The 16005-nt window shown below is 41.9% G+C and overlaps 1 pseudogene; it reads left to right on the top strand.

The window, feature by feature from the left end:
* The first annotated feature begins 2325 nt into the window (after window positions 1-2325).
* Window positions 2326-15128, top strand: LOC131361413 (serine protease 27-like; annotated as a pseudogene).
* Window positions 15129-16005: the final 877 nt, after the last annotated feature.

Below are 16005 nucleotides of genomic sequence, written 5' to 3'. Positions count from 1 at the left end.
AGAAACCATGGATATGAATGTTGTTGTGAATCATTTTGTAGAACAATGTAATGCACTTGATGTATTTAGTATGCAAATGAAACACATACATTTAGGCTTACAGGCACAAACGTTGCTATCAGACATAATATTATAATAGAATGAATGACTTGAACAGTAGACAGACAGTCTAAATGTCTGTCTACAGATAGTAGTACAGGTAGACAGATAGTCTAGACAGACAGGACAAACAATTGACACAAATATACTGAAGATATATATACTGTGCTCACTGAAGACAAAGAACCTGGTATAATGTGACGTAGATGCCCTTTAATGGTTTTGCTGGCATGCTCTGCTTCATCACAGCTGATAAATCGGTGTGATTTCACACAGAGCTTCCACATTGAAGTGATCCCATAGCATCAGCCATGACACAGCATCAAGTTCCCTCGAAAAGTGAACCTGATGCAGACTGTAAATGTAGATCTTCCAGAAGTCCACAATTGTATATGCCCATGGCCAAATATGTTATCATCACAAACACACTATTTAGACATTCTATTTTAAAATTTTAGTTTTCATTGCAAAAATAACATACATTAGGCTGGACGTGGATAGTTACGTGTCTGTGGCATGTTAAGTGGAAAAAAAAAGTAAAAGAAAATAGCATGCAATTTGGCAGCTTTCTTTGGCATTTTTTGTTTCGAGAAACTCACTTTCACGTACACATGCTCAGCTCAATGCTAGAGAAACCTACACACAACTTTTTAATATTAAAGGGAAAATAGATGTTAGATGAAAAAGGTAATCAGCTAATCCCAAACAACACCATTCTATGGCAGACTCCCATTAAATCACAACCAAACCTGACACAGAACCACCAACACTTATCAGGAAGCTCCCTGCCCAGGGGTGATTGAGTGCCTCATTATGTAGTATACCAGAGAGTGAAGGCCACTTTCAATAACACACCATAACTGATAAAAATGGCCACCATGAACTACACATATCACAGACACCTTCAGGGTCTCCAGAGGTCTAATAACACATACCTGTTATCAATTACACACTCCCAAACTGGTAAATTAACAGCTGCAGAAATACAAAGGTTAATTAATAAAGCAATGAAGGAACAGGTCTGAAAAAAGGTGTGAAAGGAGGGGATTTTGTTCTGTGTTTACTCTCAGTAGATTTGCATAAAACGTTCAGCCACTAAATGTGATGTAACTGGTGATGGGTAAGCAGGAAGTGGTTGTAATCCTTTTGAGAACTGGTATCAGCAGAACCATGCAAACCAGTCTGATTCCATTCAGTGTAAATCATCCCAGTAAGCATTTCACTCATTTGGTCTTTAATGCTTATCATGGCTCTGCTTTACTGGAAAACTCTCAACCTATTTTCAATTTGGTTATTTGCCAAATCACACCCAATAGCTGGCTAACTAACAACAGCTATGTTAAGCAGATCTCTTTTTCCCATGCAATGTTGCTGGCTAGAAAACACTTAGAGAAAAGTGCTAACTGCCCTAAGATACCATTATTTTTCACCTGGTGAACATGACCAGATTTGCTCTCTGTGACTGCTGGCTACAGATGACAAAGGCATCATTGCATTCAAACCTGAAATCTCTGCTTTACACCCAGATACTCTGCTCCAGGGGTGCAGTACCATGGTTAACCCCAGCCTCCAAAACTGGAATATGTGAAGAAAAGTATTCTACTTTGCTGTAATGTGATGTGTGGTGATATTGTAATGTTAGATAGATTTGTACCAAAGACTGCTGCTGGAATCTGAAGAAAAACTTCCTTTAGATGGTATAAGGAAGAAACCTTGAGAGGAACCAGAATCAAAAGGGAACCCATCATCATTTAGGTGACAATCAGTGGAGAGTGTGATTATGAATTATTATAAACACCGGAGAGTGTGATCATGAACAATGTCCTTTCTACAGTCATGTACAGTCACTTGCAGTTGTGTGATGCAGATACAGCATATGTAGAATGTTAGTGTGTGTATAAATTAGGAGGCCGTTGTCGTCCTCAAAGTCCACATAGGGTTAGCTTCATTGCTTTGAATACCCAAATCCTCACGAAGCAGAATCCAACTGTAGCTGGTCCATCTCTGGATGCCACAAGATCCTGGCAGGGCTGGCCTCCTCTCTCTAGATGCCTCGGGATGGGCTGGAAATCCAGTAGTAGGTTAGTAGGATGTAGTAGTCATGTAGCAAGGATGACAAACTGCACAGTGGGAAATCTGGCTAAATATAACAGTCTTTCAAAAGAGATCAAGAACAATTTCTTCTTGGCAATGACAGAGACAGAGAGCTGAATGCTGAGAGATGAGATGCTGAGATTTCAGTGTGTGGTCATGGCCCTGTTCTTGTATTTTAAAGGTAAGGTATTGACAATTACATTAAGCTCTGCTGAATCAGTGAAAAGAAACACATACAAACATATGGAATAGAGTTTCTAATTTTTCTCAGTATGTGGTCATGCACAATTAAACACATGTTCTGTGGATGGAGAGAACGCATGAAAAGGGGCATGGCCATGGCAGGTTTGTCTACAGAGACCTGGTAAACAAGGTGGCCACTTTCCTTATCAACAAAGACTGGGTCCTGACACCAGCTCAATGTTTCACAAGGTTAACATCACACACAATTCTGCACATAACACTGTACAGACACTACTAGAGATGTAACTGAAGAAAATAATTGAAAATCTTTTTTTTAGTAAAGAGAATTCTGCAGTGACCATGTATATGGGGATATAGACTTTCAATGGCATCAGTCCCAATCAGATTATTCATATATCATAATTTGTTCCTGTGTCTTGGCAGGTACTAACAGTGCAATGACCGATGGCATTTTTGATGGATTGGGCAAATTGGTAGCGTTTTAATTGAACAATTACAATTTTTATTTTAAATGAGATACTGTATTTATTACTACATAGATCTATGTTAAATTTACTACTGGATATGAAGTTAATACCTTTGATATTTAGCTGTTATATTTAAGCAGTTGTTTAATAATGATATAACTCTAAGTCTTAAGTAAATTCAATTCAATCTAATTTCTAAGTAAAATTCTGATAGTATCTTCTGTCAGCTATAACCAAGTTAAAACTAGACACTGGAGGTGGAGTCTTTCTCTGTTTTCACAGCTTGTGTCGAGATTTTCTTGTCTTCCTTGTTACTAATTTTATGCCAGAAATACCATTTTGATATACTTTTAACAGGAAAGAAGCTACTAAAAATTACTTTCAGACATTCCTATGATCTTAGTCCTGTTTCGTTAAAATTCATTATGTAAAATGTAATCATTTCATCCATTGAAAATTCTATATAAATTCTGTGAACATTCACCCACTCGTTTTTGTGATATCTAGAGCAATTCCTTCAATTTTCTGCATCCCTTTTAGGAAGCCTGAGGCAACAGTGGCACTGAAACAATTCATGAAATGGAATGAGAAAGAGACCTTGTAAGGAACCAGCTCAAAATGAAAAACAAAGTCAAGTCAAGTCAAAGAATCTTTAGTCACTTCAACCATATATAGCTGATGCAGTACACAGTGAAATGAAACAACTTTCCTCCTAGACCAAAGGTGCTACACATAAAGACAAAGTACAGTGACACAGACATAGAGCTATAACATAGAGATAAAGTTAAACTTTACATAAGGTGCAATCTTTAGTAAAAACTTGACAAACAACAGATGTGCACATGATGACAAAGACAAGCCAGTGCAGGCAAACAACATGTAGACTGACTCTGTGCAAAGAATAGTGTTGACAGTGAGTGCAAATATTAAAGTTAACATGTAAACAGGATCGATATAAAGTGTAAAGTGATAATGGATCCTGAGAGTCTGATTGTTATTTTAAATGATTGTCAGATGCATTGACTCTTCTACTCTGTCAGATCATTATTGTAGGTTTATTGTAGTTTACATGGCAATGTCCAGATATGTGGTGACTTTTAGGCAACTACCAGCTCTTTGTTTAAAAGCATGTTGTCTAATGAGTGAGTTTGAATACAGCAACTTACTAGAAGCTCTAACTATTTACACCAAAGTCCCAGGCTGATGTGCACAGAAGGAAGGGTTCCAAACAGAACAAGAGGTAGAGTGTGGTCTTCAAATGGTCTGCTCCTAAGACTCCTGTTCATGCTAGGTCAGGCTTTTAGGATTCACCATTGCATAAATATGGAGATATACAGTATAGAATCCAGCGTCAAACTATGTCATATCACCCTCTGTGTGTCTCTTATTAACCCTGTAGTTCCAGGACCACTGCAGGAACTTCATGTGAAATTCCACAGAAATACCACCAATTTCCTCCAAAATCAATTCTGTATATATTGTACCATATAATCATGCATATATCTACATAAGTATATTCTGTTCAGCATGTTATATTTTTGGTATCTTCACCTGTTACAATTCACCAAGGTCGAAGACCAGGAAGGAGATGGTAAGTTAAGGTGTACTTTATTATGAAGCTCAAGCAGTGATAAGACAGTGAGGTAAATGTAACGAAACTGAAAGAAAGGCACTCAGAATATTAACTGAAACAGTCTTATCTGAAGTGTCTGATGTCTGCACACATTTAAATAAGTCGCACGGGAAATGAGCTCGGCAGGAGCAGCGACGGTAATCCACAATATCTGTGACAGTACCCCCTCCCCCACAGACGGACCCTGGGAGCGGGACGGTCTGGGTGGAGCTGGTGGAATTCCTTGAGTAACAAGGGGTCGAGAATGTTATTACGGTCTACCCACGATCTTTCCTCTGGGCCGTACCCCTCCCAGTTGACAAAGTATTGAAGACGGCCGCCTCGTCATCTGGAGCTTATGATCTCCCAGACCTGGTAGAATGTGTCGTCCATGTCTACCTCAGGTGGAGGAGGTATCTCTGTTTCTGTGGAGGGAGGAAGAACAGGATTAGTGAATGTTTTGAGAAAGGAAACATGGAACGTTGGTGAAATGCAGTAGTGACTGGGGAGCTGGAGTTTGTAGGTCACTTCGTTGATCTGCCTCCTGATGGTGAATGGACCTATGTAGCGGGGGCTCAGATTCCTGCAGGGTAGTCGCAGGCAAATGTCTTGAGTGGAGAGCCAGACTCACTCACCCGGCTGGTAAAGAGGGGTATCTTGGTGGTGGACATCCACCTGGAACTTCTGCCGTCGGACTGCCCGCTGCAGATGGACACGAGCTGAACCCCATACCCTCTCACTCTCTCGGAACCAATAGTCTACAGCTGGCACCTCGGATGGCTCTCCTGACCATGGGAATAGAGGTGGTTGGTACCCGAGTATGCACTGGAAAGGGTTGAGTCCAGTAGACTCTTGACGCAGAGAATTTTGTGCATACTCGGCCCAAGGAAGGTATAGGCTCCAATTGTGCTGGTGATTGTGACAGTAGGCCCTGAGGTAGCACCCAATCTCTTGAATCTTCCGCTCTGTCTGGCCATTTGTCTGCAGGTGGTATCTAGAGGATAGGCTCACTGATACTCCTAGCTTTCTGAAGAAGCTGCGCCATACTCTGGAAATGAACTGAGGCCCTCTGTCTGATGTCTTCAGGACTGCCATAGTGTCTAAAGATGTTGTGGAAGAAGGCCATTTCCAGGGCTGTAGGTAGACTTTTTAGGGGGATGAGCTTGCAGGCCTTGGAGAATCGGTCTACTGCAACTAAGATGGTGGTGAACCCGTTGGAGGCTGGCAAGTCAGTGACGAAGTCAACGCCTAGGTGGGACCAGGTCGGCGCGGAATAGGGAGAGGTACCAGTTTGCCCTCTGGCAGACGGCATGGTGTGGAGATCATGGCACAGACTGAGCATCCCTTCACAAACCGGGCAACATCATGTTGGGCCACCAATACCTTCCCTCAAGGAGTGAGAGGGTTCTCTGCCTGCCTGGATGACTGGATCCCAGAGACGCATGTACAGAGTCCAGAAGGGGAACTTGTAAGGAGGCTGGTACATAAATTCTACCTTCCAGAACTCCCGGCAGAGCGGGTTCCTCCTCAGTGGCGGCATGTATGTCATCATCCAGAGACCAGGTGATAGGACATACAAAAATTTCTGGAGGGAGTACAGGTTCTGGTTCCTCCAGTGCAGGTTCTGGGTCGTGGATCCTGGATAGCACATCTGCCTTCGTGTTTTTGTGTCCAGGACAGTAGGAGATTATGAAATTGAAACAGGTGAAGAATAGCGCCCAACAAGCTTGTCTAGGATTCAAGTGTTTAGCTTCCCTGAGGTACTGCAGGTTTTTATGATCGGTGATGACTTCAAATGGGTGATTAGCTCCCTCCAGCCAGTGCCGCCACTCCTCAAAGGCCAGTTTAATGGCTAGCAATTCTCTATTGCTATGTCATAATTTTGCTCCGCCACAGACAATTTCTTAGATAAATAGGCCCATGGATGGAGTACTGGGGCTTCTCTTCTCCTCTGGGATAACACTGCTCCCACTGCTAGAGAGGAAGCATCCACCTCCATGATGAAAGGTTTGGTTGGATCAGGATGGATCTGCTTAATTCGGACAAGACAGAGGTGCTTGTACTAGGACCACAGGCAGTTAGAAGTGAGCTTTATGATTACAGAGTAATGGTGGATGGTCTTTTGGTTTCATCTTGTCCAGCAGTAAAAGATCTTGGTGTGATTATTGACTCTGGTCTTTCGTTTGAAGCTCATGTAGATAATATCACTAGGGTAGCCTTCTTCCATCTTAGGAATATTGCTAAGATAAGAAATATGTTGTCGCTTCATGATGCAGAAAAATTAGTTCATGCTTTTGTTACCTCTAGGTTGGATTATTGTAATGTCTTACTATCTGGATGTTCCAGTAGGTGCATACACAAGCTCTAGTTAGTCCAGAATGCAGCAGCTAGAGTCCTAACTAGAACCAGAAGATATGAGCACATCACTCCTATTTTAGCCACACTACATTGGCTCCCATTCAGATTTCGCACTGATTATAAAATACTGTTACTAACCTATAAAACAGTAAATGGTCTCGCGCCACAGTACCTGAGCGATCTTTTAGTCTTTTATGATCCACCACGTCCACTCCGATCAAAGGGTGCTGGTTACTTGGTAGTACCTCAAGTAGCAAAGGCTACAGCAGGGGGCAGAGCTTTCTCTTTCAAAGCCCCAAAGTTATGGAATAGCCTTCCAATTAGTGTTCAGGATTCAGACACAGTCTCAATGTTTAAGTCTAGGCTGAAGACACATTTGTTTAGTCGAGCTTTTAATGTATAGTTTTCTTAGATAAAGGAGCAGATCTGGAAGGTTCATGGTCATAGAGTGTTTGGTGTACTGGGATGTGTTGGATGCTGTCATCTTACCACCCTCGCAAGTCGCTCAGGTTTGCTGACTGTGAAGTGGTTGGATGCTTTATATCCTGGGAAGCCTTCATGTCTGTGACCTTCTGGCTCTCCCTTTTAGTTATGATGTCATAGCTAGTCTTGCCGGAGTCCCTGCCTGCACTTTACACATAATTCTCTTTACACATAATTGTCTTTAAGCATCACATGATCAGAAACATAATATCTTTCTCTTTCTCTCTCTACCTTCTCTGTCGAGCTATACACCCCACTCCTGAGCTCCCAGTGTTTGCCAGTTTCCAGTGTGACCACTGCCCTACCCCTGGTCGGAGCCTCGCCGCTTGATGGTGCCCACTGATGCTGTGGATGGATCTGTGTGGACCAGGAGACAGCCATGGACAGAGCCACTTGGGGACTTTCACACAATCACAGATATGCCATTTCATCTGTCAGCCCGTGACAGCAAAGAACTAGTGTTTATAATGACCTTAGAAACTACACTGACCTAATAGTTCCTCATGGGTCATTGATTTCTGTTATAGAAAGGACATTAATCAGCTACAGTTACATTATTTACTGTTTAGTGTCACCCAAATGAGGATGGGTTCCCTTCTGAGCCTGGTTCCTCTCAAGGTTTCTTCCATTCCATCCCAGGGAGTTTTTCCTTGCCACCGTTGCCACAGGCTTGCTCATTAGGGATAAAATAGTCTAATTATAGAATTTAATAATTTATTCTTATTTCTAGTTAATTAGTTATTTTTTATTTTTTATTATTATTTTTCAGTTCCCCGTCCCCTTTCTCTATTCTCTTCTTTTGTAAAGCTGCTTTGAGACAATGTTCATTGTATAAGGCGCTATACAAAATAAACTGAATTGAATTGAATTGAATGGAGGAGGACTGGAGCTGTACAGAAGGCGGCTTTTAGCTTCTGGAAGGCTTCGATCACATCCGCTGTCCAGATGAGGTTCTTGGGTTTTTTGCTTAGAAGGGAAGTGAGTGGCGCTGTGAGTTCACTGTATCCAGAGATGAATCTGTGACAGAAGTTTGCAAACCCTAGGAAGCGTTGAAGATCCTTGATGGTGAGCGGCTGTGGCCAGTTCTTCACGGCTTCCGCTCTGATACGATCCATTTGGATACCCTCTGGCGTGATGACATAGCCAAGGAACTGGATGGTAGGTTGGTGGAACTCACACTTCTCCAGCTTCAGGTACAGGTGATATTGCCGAAGCCGGTTGAGTACCTGTCGTACATTATGTATATGTTCGGAGCGGTTAGGGGAGTAGATGAGGATGTCAACAATGTAGATCATCACAAACCTGTGTAGCATGTTTCATTCATAAAATTCTGATAGACAGATGCTTTAGAGAGTCTTTAGAGAGTCCATATGGCATGACTTGGTATTCATAGTGTCCAGAAGGAGTGATGAATCCAGTTTCCCATTCGTCTCCTTGACGGATGCAGATGAGGTTATAAGCTCTGCGGAGGTCTAGCTTGGAAAATATGTGAGCTCCACGAAGTTCCTCAAGGGTTGCCAGTACCATAGGTAAAGGGTATGCAAACTTAACCATTTGGGAGTTGAGAATGCGATAATCAATACATGGTCGAAGCCTTCCATCTTTCTTAGCCACAAAGAAGCAGCTGGAAGCCACAGGAGAGGTTGATGGTTGAATGAACCCCTGTTGTAAAGCCTCTTCAATGTATTCCTCCATGGCCTTGAGTTCAAAGAGTGGGTAGATTCTCCCCTTAGGTCCCATGGTTGATGTGGTGGAAGTCTTGTGGCAGCAGTTTTGCTGAAGATGTCCTGAAATGCCTGATACTCTTCTGGAAGGTTGACTTGGGTAGTGATTTCTGGACTTTCGATGGAGGTGGATCCTAGGATGGCAGTTTCCTGGGCAGGAAAAGGAAGCGGTCGTAGGCATTGGAGAATGCAAAAGTCACTCCATTGTTTGATACACCCAGAACTCCACCTGATGTTAGGCTGGTGTTTGGCCAGCCAGGGGCGTCCCAGGACAACATCTACAGCGGACTCCTCCAGCACCAGCAGAGATATAGTTTCCTCATGTAGGCAGCCGATGAGGAGAGTTAACTCTGGAGTTTCCCACTGTACCAGTCCGTTGCTCAGCGGCTTCCTTTGAATGGTAGTGATCTTATACCCCATGGAACTCCTTCGGCGAGGAATGTTACAGGGGGCTAATAGGTGTGATGAAATGAAATTTCCAGATGATCCAGAGTCGAACAGGATTTTTACTGGGAAAGACCAAGAGGCATGGATTAACCGGGCATCATGGTATCACGGATTATGCACTACAGAGTCAACATGGATAGCACTCACTGCTGGGCAGGTGCTGGAACGTGAGGTGTCAAGCAGAGTTTTTTCCTTGCAGGAGACCGCGAAAAGGTGTTGTGAGACCTGCTGGGCTTTTAACATAAAGTTTTCCAATCCCACAGAGTCATCACAGGTCGCCATCTGCTGTCTGAGCACAGGATCTAACCCGCACCGGTAAGCTGCTAAGAGTGCAATGTCATTTGAGCTGCTGGAGGCCACTAGCATGCAGAAGTGAAGGGTGTATTCATGAATAGTTTGATTGGCTTGCCGTAGCCTAAGCAACTCATCATGTACAGAGAGAGCGGAAGCATTACTACAAAACACGTCCTTAAAGTGTGCTGAAAAAGAGTCATTAGATTGGGTTACAGGACTTTTGGAGTTCCACAGTGACTCCACCCACTGACGAGCTTTTCCAGACAGCAGAGACATGATGAACGCAACTTTCGCACGGTCTCCAGCAAACTGATTGGGGAGCATCTCAAAATACAGCTGACACTGCATCAGAAAGCCATTACCCTCAGACAACTCAAAATAGATAGATTTTGAGTTCTATCTATTAAAATATAAAATAGAAGTCACAAAATAGATAACCATAATACCAGCCGCTGACTCTCGGTTGCGAGTGTGCTTTATAGTGCTCAGGTGATTGGGTGCAGGTGTTCAGTGTTCTGGTGATACATCACTGTGACATCACCATTGCACATTGCTTGTATAAACATATATAGACCACTTATATCCCTATTTATCATACCTTTTTCAACTCCTGTACATAGGGCATCCATTTCTCTCTACATATCACTCCTATAGCTGTATATCTTTATCCATGATTTATTGTAAATATACCATTTGTGCACTTCTGGTTAGATGCTATCTGCATTTCACTGGCTTTGTGAATGTACATTGAACAATGTGAATGAAATTAGGTGTAATCTACATAATCATACACTGTTTAAAGCTTTCTATTTCATATACTATTTATAATCTACATTTACACTATTCATAGATGTTTAAAGCAATGTTTTCATGCACATGAAAATAAACATGACACTTGAGCTATAGTGCTACAAAGAATTGTTTTCAAAATGAGGTGCAGAATAGAGCCCTCATTTAGATGAGGAAGTACTACTTTTAAAAAATTATCAATAAATTTCCCATCTATTTTCTATTCACATACCTGGAACTCTTTTCATTAAGATAATTATATGTTATGAGAGTATGCTGAGCAGAAACAACATGCTTTTTATTTCCTGGGTAAAGGAGAAAGAGGCCAGTGATGTAACAGGAAGGCTGGGTAGATATAAGAAGTGTCGAGAGACTGCTGACTTACACAGACAGAGACAGAGAGCTGAACGCAAAGATGCTGAGATTTCATTACGTGACTGTGGCCCTGGTCTTATATTTAAAAGGTAAGGTTTATTAGTTATTACTAATTAGACATTTGATATGGCTTTAAAATGTATTCTATGTTCCATCTGGAGTTTTCCTTGCCATTGTCACCTCTGGTTTGCTCATTAAATTCAAATAATTTTTATTATCTAGATTTCCATAAAGCAGATTTATGTCAATGTCCATCATTAAACGTGCTATATAAATCAAAGTGGATTTACTTGGTTGATTAAATGTATGTGACATAATTTAAAGTTGAATTTGCTCACTCAAGCTGGCATTGGGCTAGTAAAGTTTAATTTGAAGGTCAGAATCTGAGACACTCCTCTGATTGATTCATTTCCTACCCCATGTATGGTGCTCTGGTGTAACTTCTGAACACAAGTCTTTAGTTATGTCTCAGGTCTATATATCTGTGTAAATTTGGTATTAAATCCTCATTATGCATGCTTAATTCAACTCATCTCATTTCAGGGTCCCTTTCCCAGCTCAGTGGTAAGTACTTCTTTTAATCTTAATCACTTTCACTCTTTGATGTAGTTGTTTTCATGACAACAGAATTGTAACTGATGTTTTTATTTTTCCAGTATTAGATTAGATTAGATTCAACTTTATTGTCACTGCATATGTGGGTACAAGGCAACGAAATACAGTTAGCATCTAACCAGAAGTGCATTTCGCAGTGCAAATAATTAGCATATATATTAAGTCTATACAATAAATAATTTGCATATATAAACAATATTCAAAAATATATAAATAATTTGCATATATAACAGTATATAAACAGTATACAGTGGGAGGTAAATACAATGAGTAAATGCAATGAGTGCAAATGAGCAATGATTATAGTAAATGCAAATGAGTGCAAATGAACAATGATTATAGTATATACAATGAGTGCAAATGAGCAAATGATTGTAGTGGTGCAATAAAGAAGGTGTTGTATACCATGATAATAATTAAATATGTAAACAGCATACAGAGGAGTTATGTACAATGAGTAAGATAAATAACTTGTATATGTAAACTGTACACATATGTAAACTGTACACAGAAAGGGTTATATACAGAAAAAGGTTACTTACACTGATAATAATGTGTTCAGTCAATGTGTGTGTGATCGGGTGGAGGCAGAGTTCAGCAAAGAAACAGCTGTGGGGAAAAAGCTGATCCTAAACCTGCTAGTCTTGGTCCGGAGGCTCCTGTAGTGCTTCCCAGAAGGCAGGAGTGCAAAAAGTCTATTGGCAGGGTGATAAAAGTCCTTTATGATTTTGCGTGCTCCGGTGAGTCAACGCTTCCTGTAAATGTCCTCGATCTTAGGAAGTGGAACTCCTACGATGAGTTGTGCAGTTTTCACCACCCTCTGCAGTGCTTTCCGGGCTGACACTGCAGTTCCCATACCAGACAGTGATACAGCTGGTCAGGATGCTCTCGATGGTTCACCAGGATGTCTGAAGAGAGATGGTTCTTCCTCAGAGCCCTCAGGAAGAAGAGGTGCTGGTGAGCCTTCTTGACCAGACTGGAGCTGTTGGTAGTCCAGGAGAGATCCTCAGAGATGTGGATACCCAGGAATTAGAAGCTAGTGACACAGTCCACCACCTCTCCATTGAGATGAGTAGATGTGCGTGTGTCACCTTTCTCCTTCCTAAAGTCCACTATGAGCTCCTTGGTCTTCGCAGTGTTGAGCAGCAGGTTGTTGCCAGCACACCACGCATATAGACGGTCCACCTCCTCTCTATAAGCTGACTCATCATTGTCTTTGATGAGTCCAATCACAGTGGTGTCATCTGCAAACTTGATAATTGTGTTGGAACTATGTACAGGCTTGCAGTCATAGGTGAAGAAAGAGTAGAGGAAGGGACTCAGCACACAGCCTTGTGGTACTCCGGTGCCAAGGATGAGGGTGGAAGAGCATTGGCGATCTATCCGAACATGCTGGGGCCTGTTGGTCAGAAAGTCCAGAAGCCAGTTGGATAGTGATGCGTTGATGCCCAGGTCTCCAAGTTTGGTGACTAACTTGGAAGGGATGACAGTGTTAAATGCTGAACTAAAGTCCAGGAAAAGCATTCTGGCATAGGTGTCTTTATTGTCCACGTGAGAGAGGACTGAGTGCAGCGCTGTGGAAACTGCATCCTCCGTGCTCCTGTTCTGACGGTAAGCAAATTGATGAGGGTCAAGGGTGGCAGGAAGACAGGTTTTGAGGTGTGCCAGGACCAGCCACTCAAAGCACTTAGTTATGATGGGGGTGAGCACCACTGGGCGGTAGTCATTAAGGCAGGATGCAGTGGAGTTTTTTGGTACAGGCACAATGGAGGTGGTCTTAAGGCAGGTGGGCACAATAGCTTGGGCTAGAGACAGATTGAATAAGTCTGTTAGGAACCCCGCCAGCTCCCCAGCACATGCTCTGAGGATGCGCCCGGGGATACCATCAGGCCCTGCTGCTTTCCTTGCATTGATCCTGCTTAGTACTGCACTGACATCATTAGTGGGGAATGTGAGTGGCTGGAAGTCTGCTGGGAGCTCGATTTTGATTGCTGGCTCCAGATTATCCCTTTCAAAGCAAGCATAGAAGTTGTTTAGCTCATTGAGAAAAGAGATATCAGTAGACTGGGGTGAAGGGTTGATGGGCCTGTAGTTGCTAATGGCCTGAATGCCCTGCCACATCTGCTGGGGATTGGAGTTGGAGAAGTGTTCTTCAATACTCAGCTTGTAGCAATACTTGGCCATCTTAATGCCCCACTTCAGATTGGTCCTGGCTGTACAGTATGTGGTCATCCACCCTTAAACACCTGTGTTGTTGGTGGACAGAATTCCTCGGCTGGGGCATGGCCATGGCAGGTTAGTATACAGCACCCTGTATATAAAGATCATTTCTGTGGAGGATCCCTCATCAACAAAGACTGGGTTTTGACAGCAGCCCAATGTTTCTCCAGGTACACATAACACAGTACTAATATTTCTCAGAACGTTAACTGAACAAACAATTAAACTCTTTTGTTTCTTTATCCCTTCAGCACTAACTCTTCTAGCCTGACTGTGTATTTGGGGAAACAGACTATAAATGGCTCTAATCCCAATCAAATTGCAAGAGGTGTTAAACAAGGTGATCCTTCACCCCAACTACAACAATGTAACCTTCAACAATGACATTGCCCTTCTGCTTCTGAGCTCCTCCGTCACCTTCACAAACTACATCAGACAAGTGTGTCTTGCTGCTCAAAGCAGCAATTTTCCAGCTGGAACCAATTGCTGGGTCACAGGCTGGGGAAGCATCGCATATGGAGGTAAAATACATAGACATATACACACAAATGTATGGGACCATGCACAATAACAACATTTATACTTTAGTGTTTTTAAACAAGTTTCAGTCACAGAAGTGTTTAATTTGCATCATCATGTAAAGAGTTTGGTTGCTGCTCAGTGACCCACAAGATAGGAAATTGTATTGTAAGGATACTGAAAATTCCTGGGGAGGCTACAATTACTCCAGAACAAGCTATCAGCTACCAGGACCTTTATCTGATGACTCTATCCTCATTGGGCTGAGGAGAGGGGTAGTGAATATTTGTTGTTCATGGAAATGAAATGGGGGTATAGGTGGGGTCTGGCAACCAAACTCTGTCATAATTTATTTTCGATCATTATATGATATATTTGGTGTTTGTGTGTAGTGAGCTTGCCATCTCCTGGTGTGCTGCAAGAGGCAACGGTGCCCACTGTCTGTACATGTCTTTGTGATTATCTACTGGGATTAGGGTCCATTACCACAAACATGATCTGTGCTGGTTATCTCCAAGGTGGTGTAGACACCTGCCAGGTACACAGAGTCACAGATACAATATAAGCAAATGTATAATAATAATAATAATAATAATAATAATAATAATAATAATAATAATAAAAACTAGATTGACCTTCTTGTTAGAATTTTGCAAGACCATTTATTTTCAAATAACAATGAACCCAGTCTGGGTTCAGGCTGCTATCACTAGTTGGGGTTGGGGCTGTGCTCTGCCCAGATTACCTGGTGTGTATACTCTGGTGTCCCAGTACCAGAGCTGGATAACCAATGTCATTCAAGTAAATCTGCCTGGCTTTGTCACGTAAGACATTATTTGCCTATAAGTATAAGTCATTGATTAACTTTGAGTCATTGAGTCATTTGTCAACTTAACAAATCTTGGTCAAAATATGTCCTTGTGTCTTGACAGGTACTAAATCAGTGCGAGGACCAGTGTTTTTTTCCTGAGATCAATAAGTTTGATAAACAAAACTTTTGCAATTATGATGAATATTTTGATAATCATCATCATGTACTTAAAATGAAATATATGGATATGAATGTTGTTGTGAATCATTTTGTAGAACAATTTAATGCACTTGATGTATTTAGTAGGCAAATGAAACACATACATTTAGGCCTACAGGCACAAACATGTTGCTATCAGACACAATATTATAATAGAATGAATGACTTGAAGAACATGAATGGCACCAAAGAGTCAATTTCCTATATTCAACAAGTTTATTTAAATATCCACAACAAACACAAAAGCCAAAGTCAACACAGCTCCAACATGCACTGTTCAGACAGGCAGTTGGTCTGACTTCCAACTGTAAAGTCACTTAAATGGTGTACATGCTGCTGCCAAGCGTTGTTGTTGGAGATAATTATAAACCATTCATGTAGACAAATCTGTATGCATTATTAAGGTGAAGAATTATGTTCATGAGGTTTCAGAATGAGGCTGGACCCTTTAACAAACCAAAAAAGCCCAAACCATGATCCAAGTACTGTCTTAAGCCCTGTACCCTGGTAAGGCTGATACGGCAACCTCCCAAGTCTTGTGCCAAGGCCTGTACCCTGCTGAAAGCCCCAAGACTTCTTCCACAATGAGGCTGACATAGTGGTCTTCTAAGCCCTGTTCCACACTGAGGTTGATGTGGCAGTCTCCAAAGCCCTGCTCCCTGCTGAGACCAACAA

This window comes from Hemibagrus wyckioides, linkage group LG11 (assembly GCF_019097595.1).
Source record: "Hemibagrus wyckioides isolate EC202008001 linkage group LG11, SWU_Hwy_1.0, whole genome shotgun sequence".
Taxonomy (NCBI): Eukaryota; Metazoa; Chordata; class Actinopteri; order Siluriformes; family Bagridae; genus Hemibagrus; species Hemibagrus wyckioides.
Note: the sequence above shows the minus strand (reverse complement) of the source record. Positions and strands in the feature narration are given on the sequence as shown.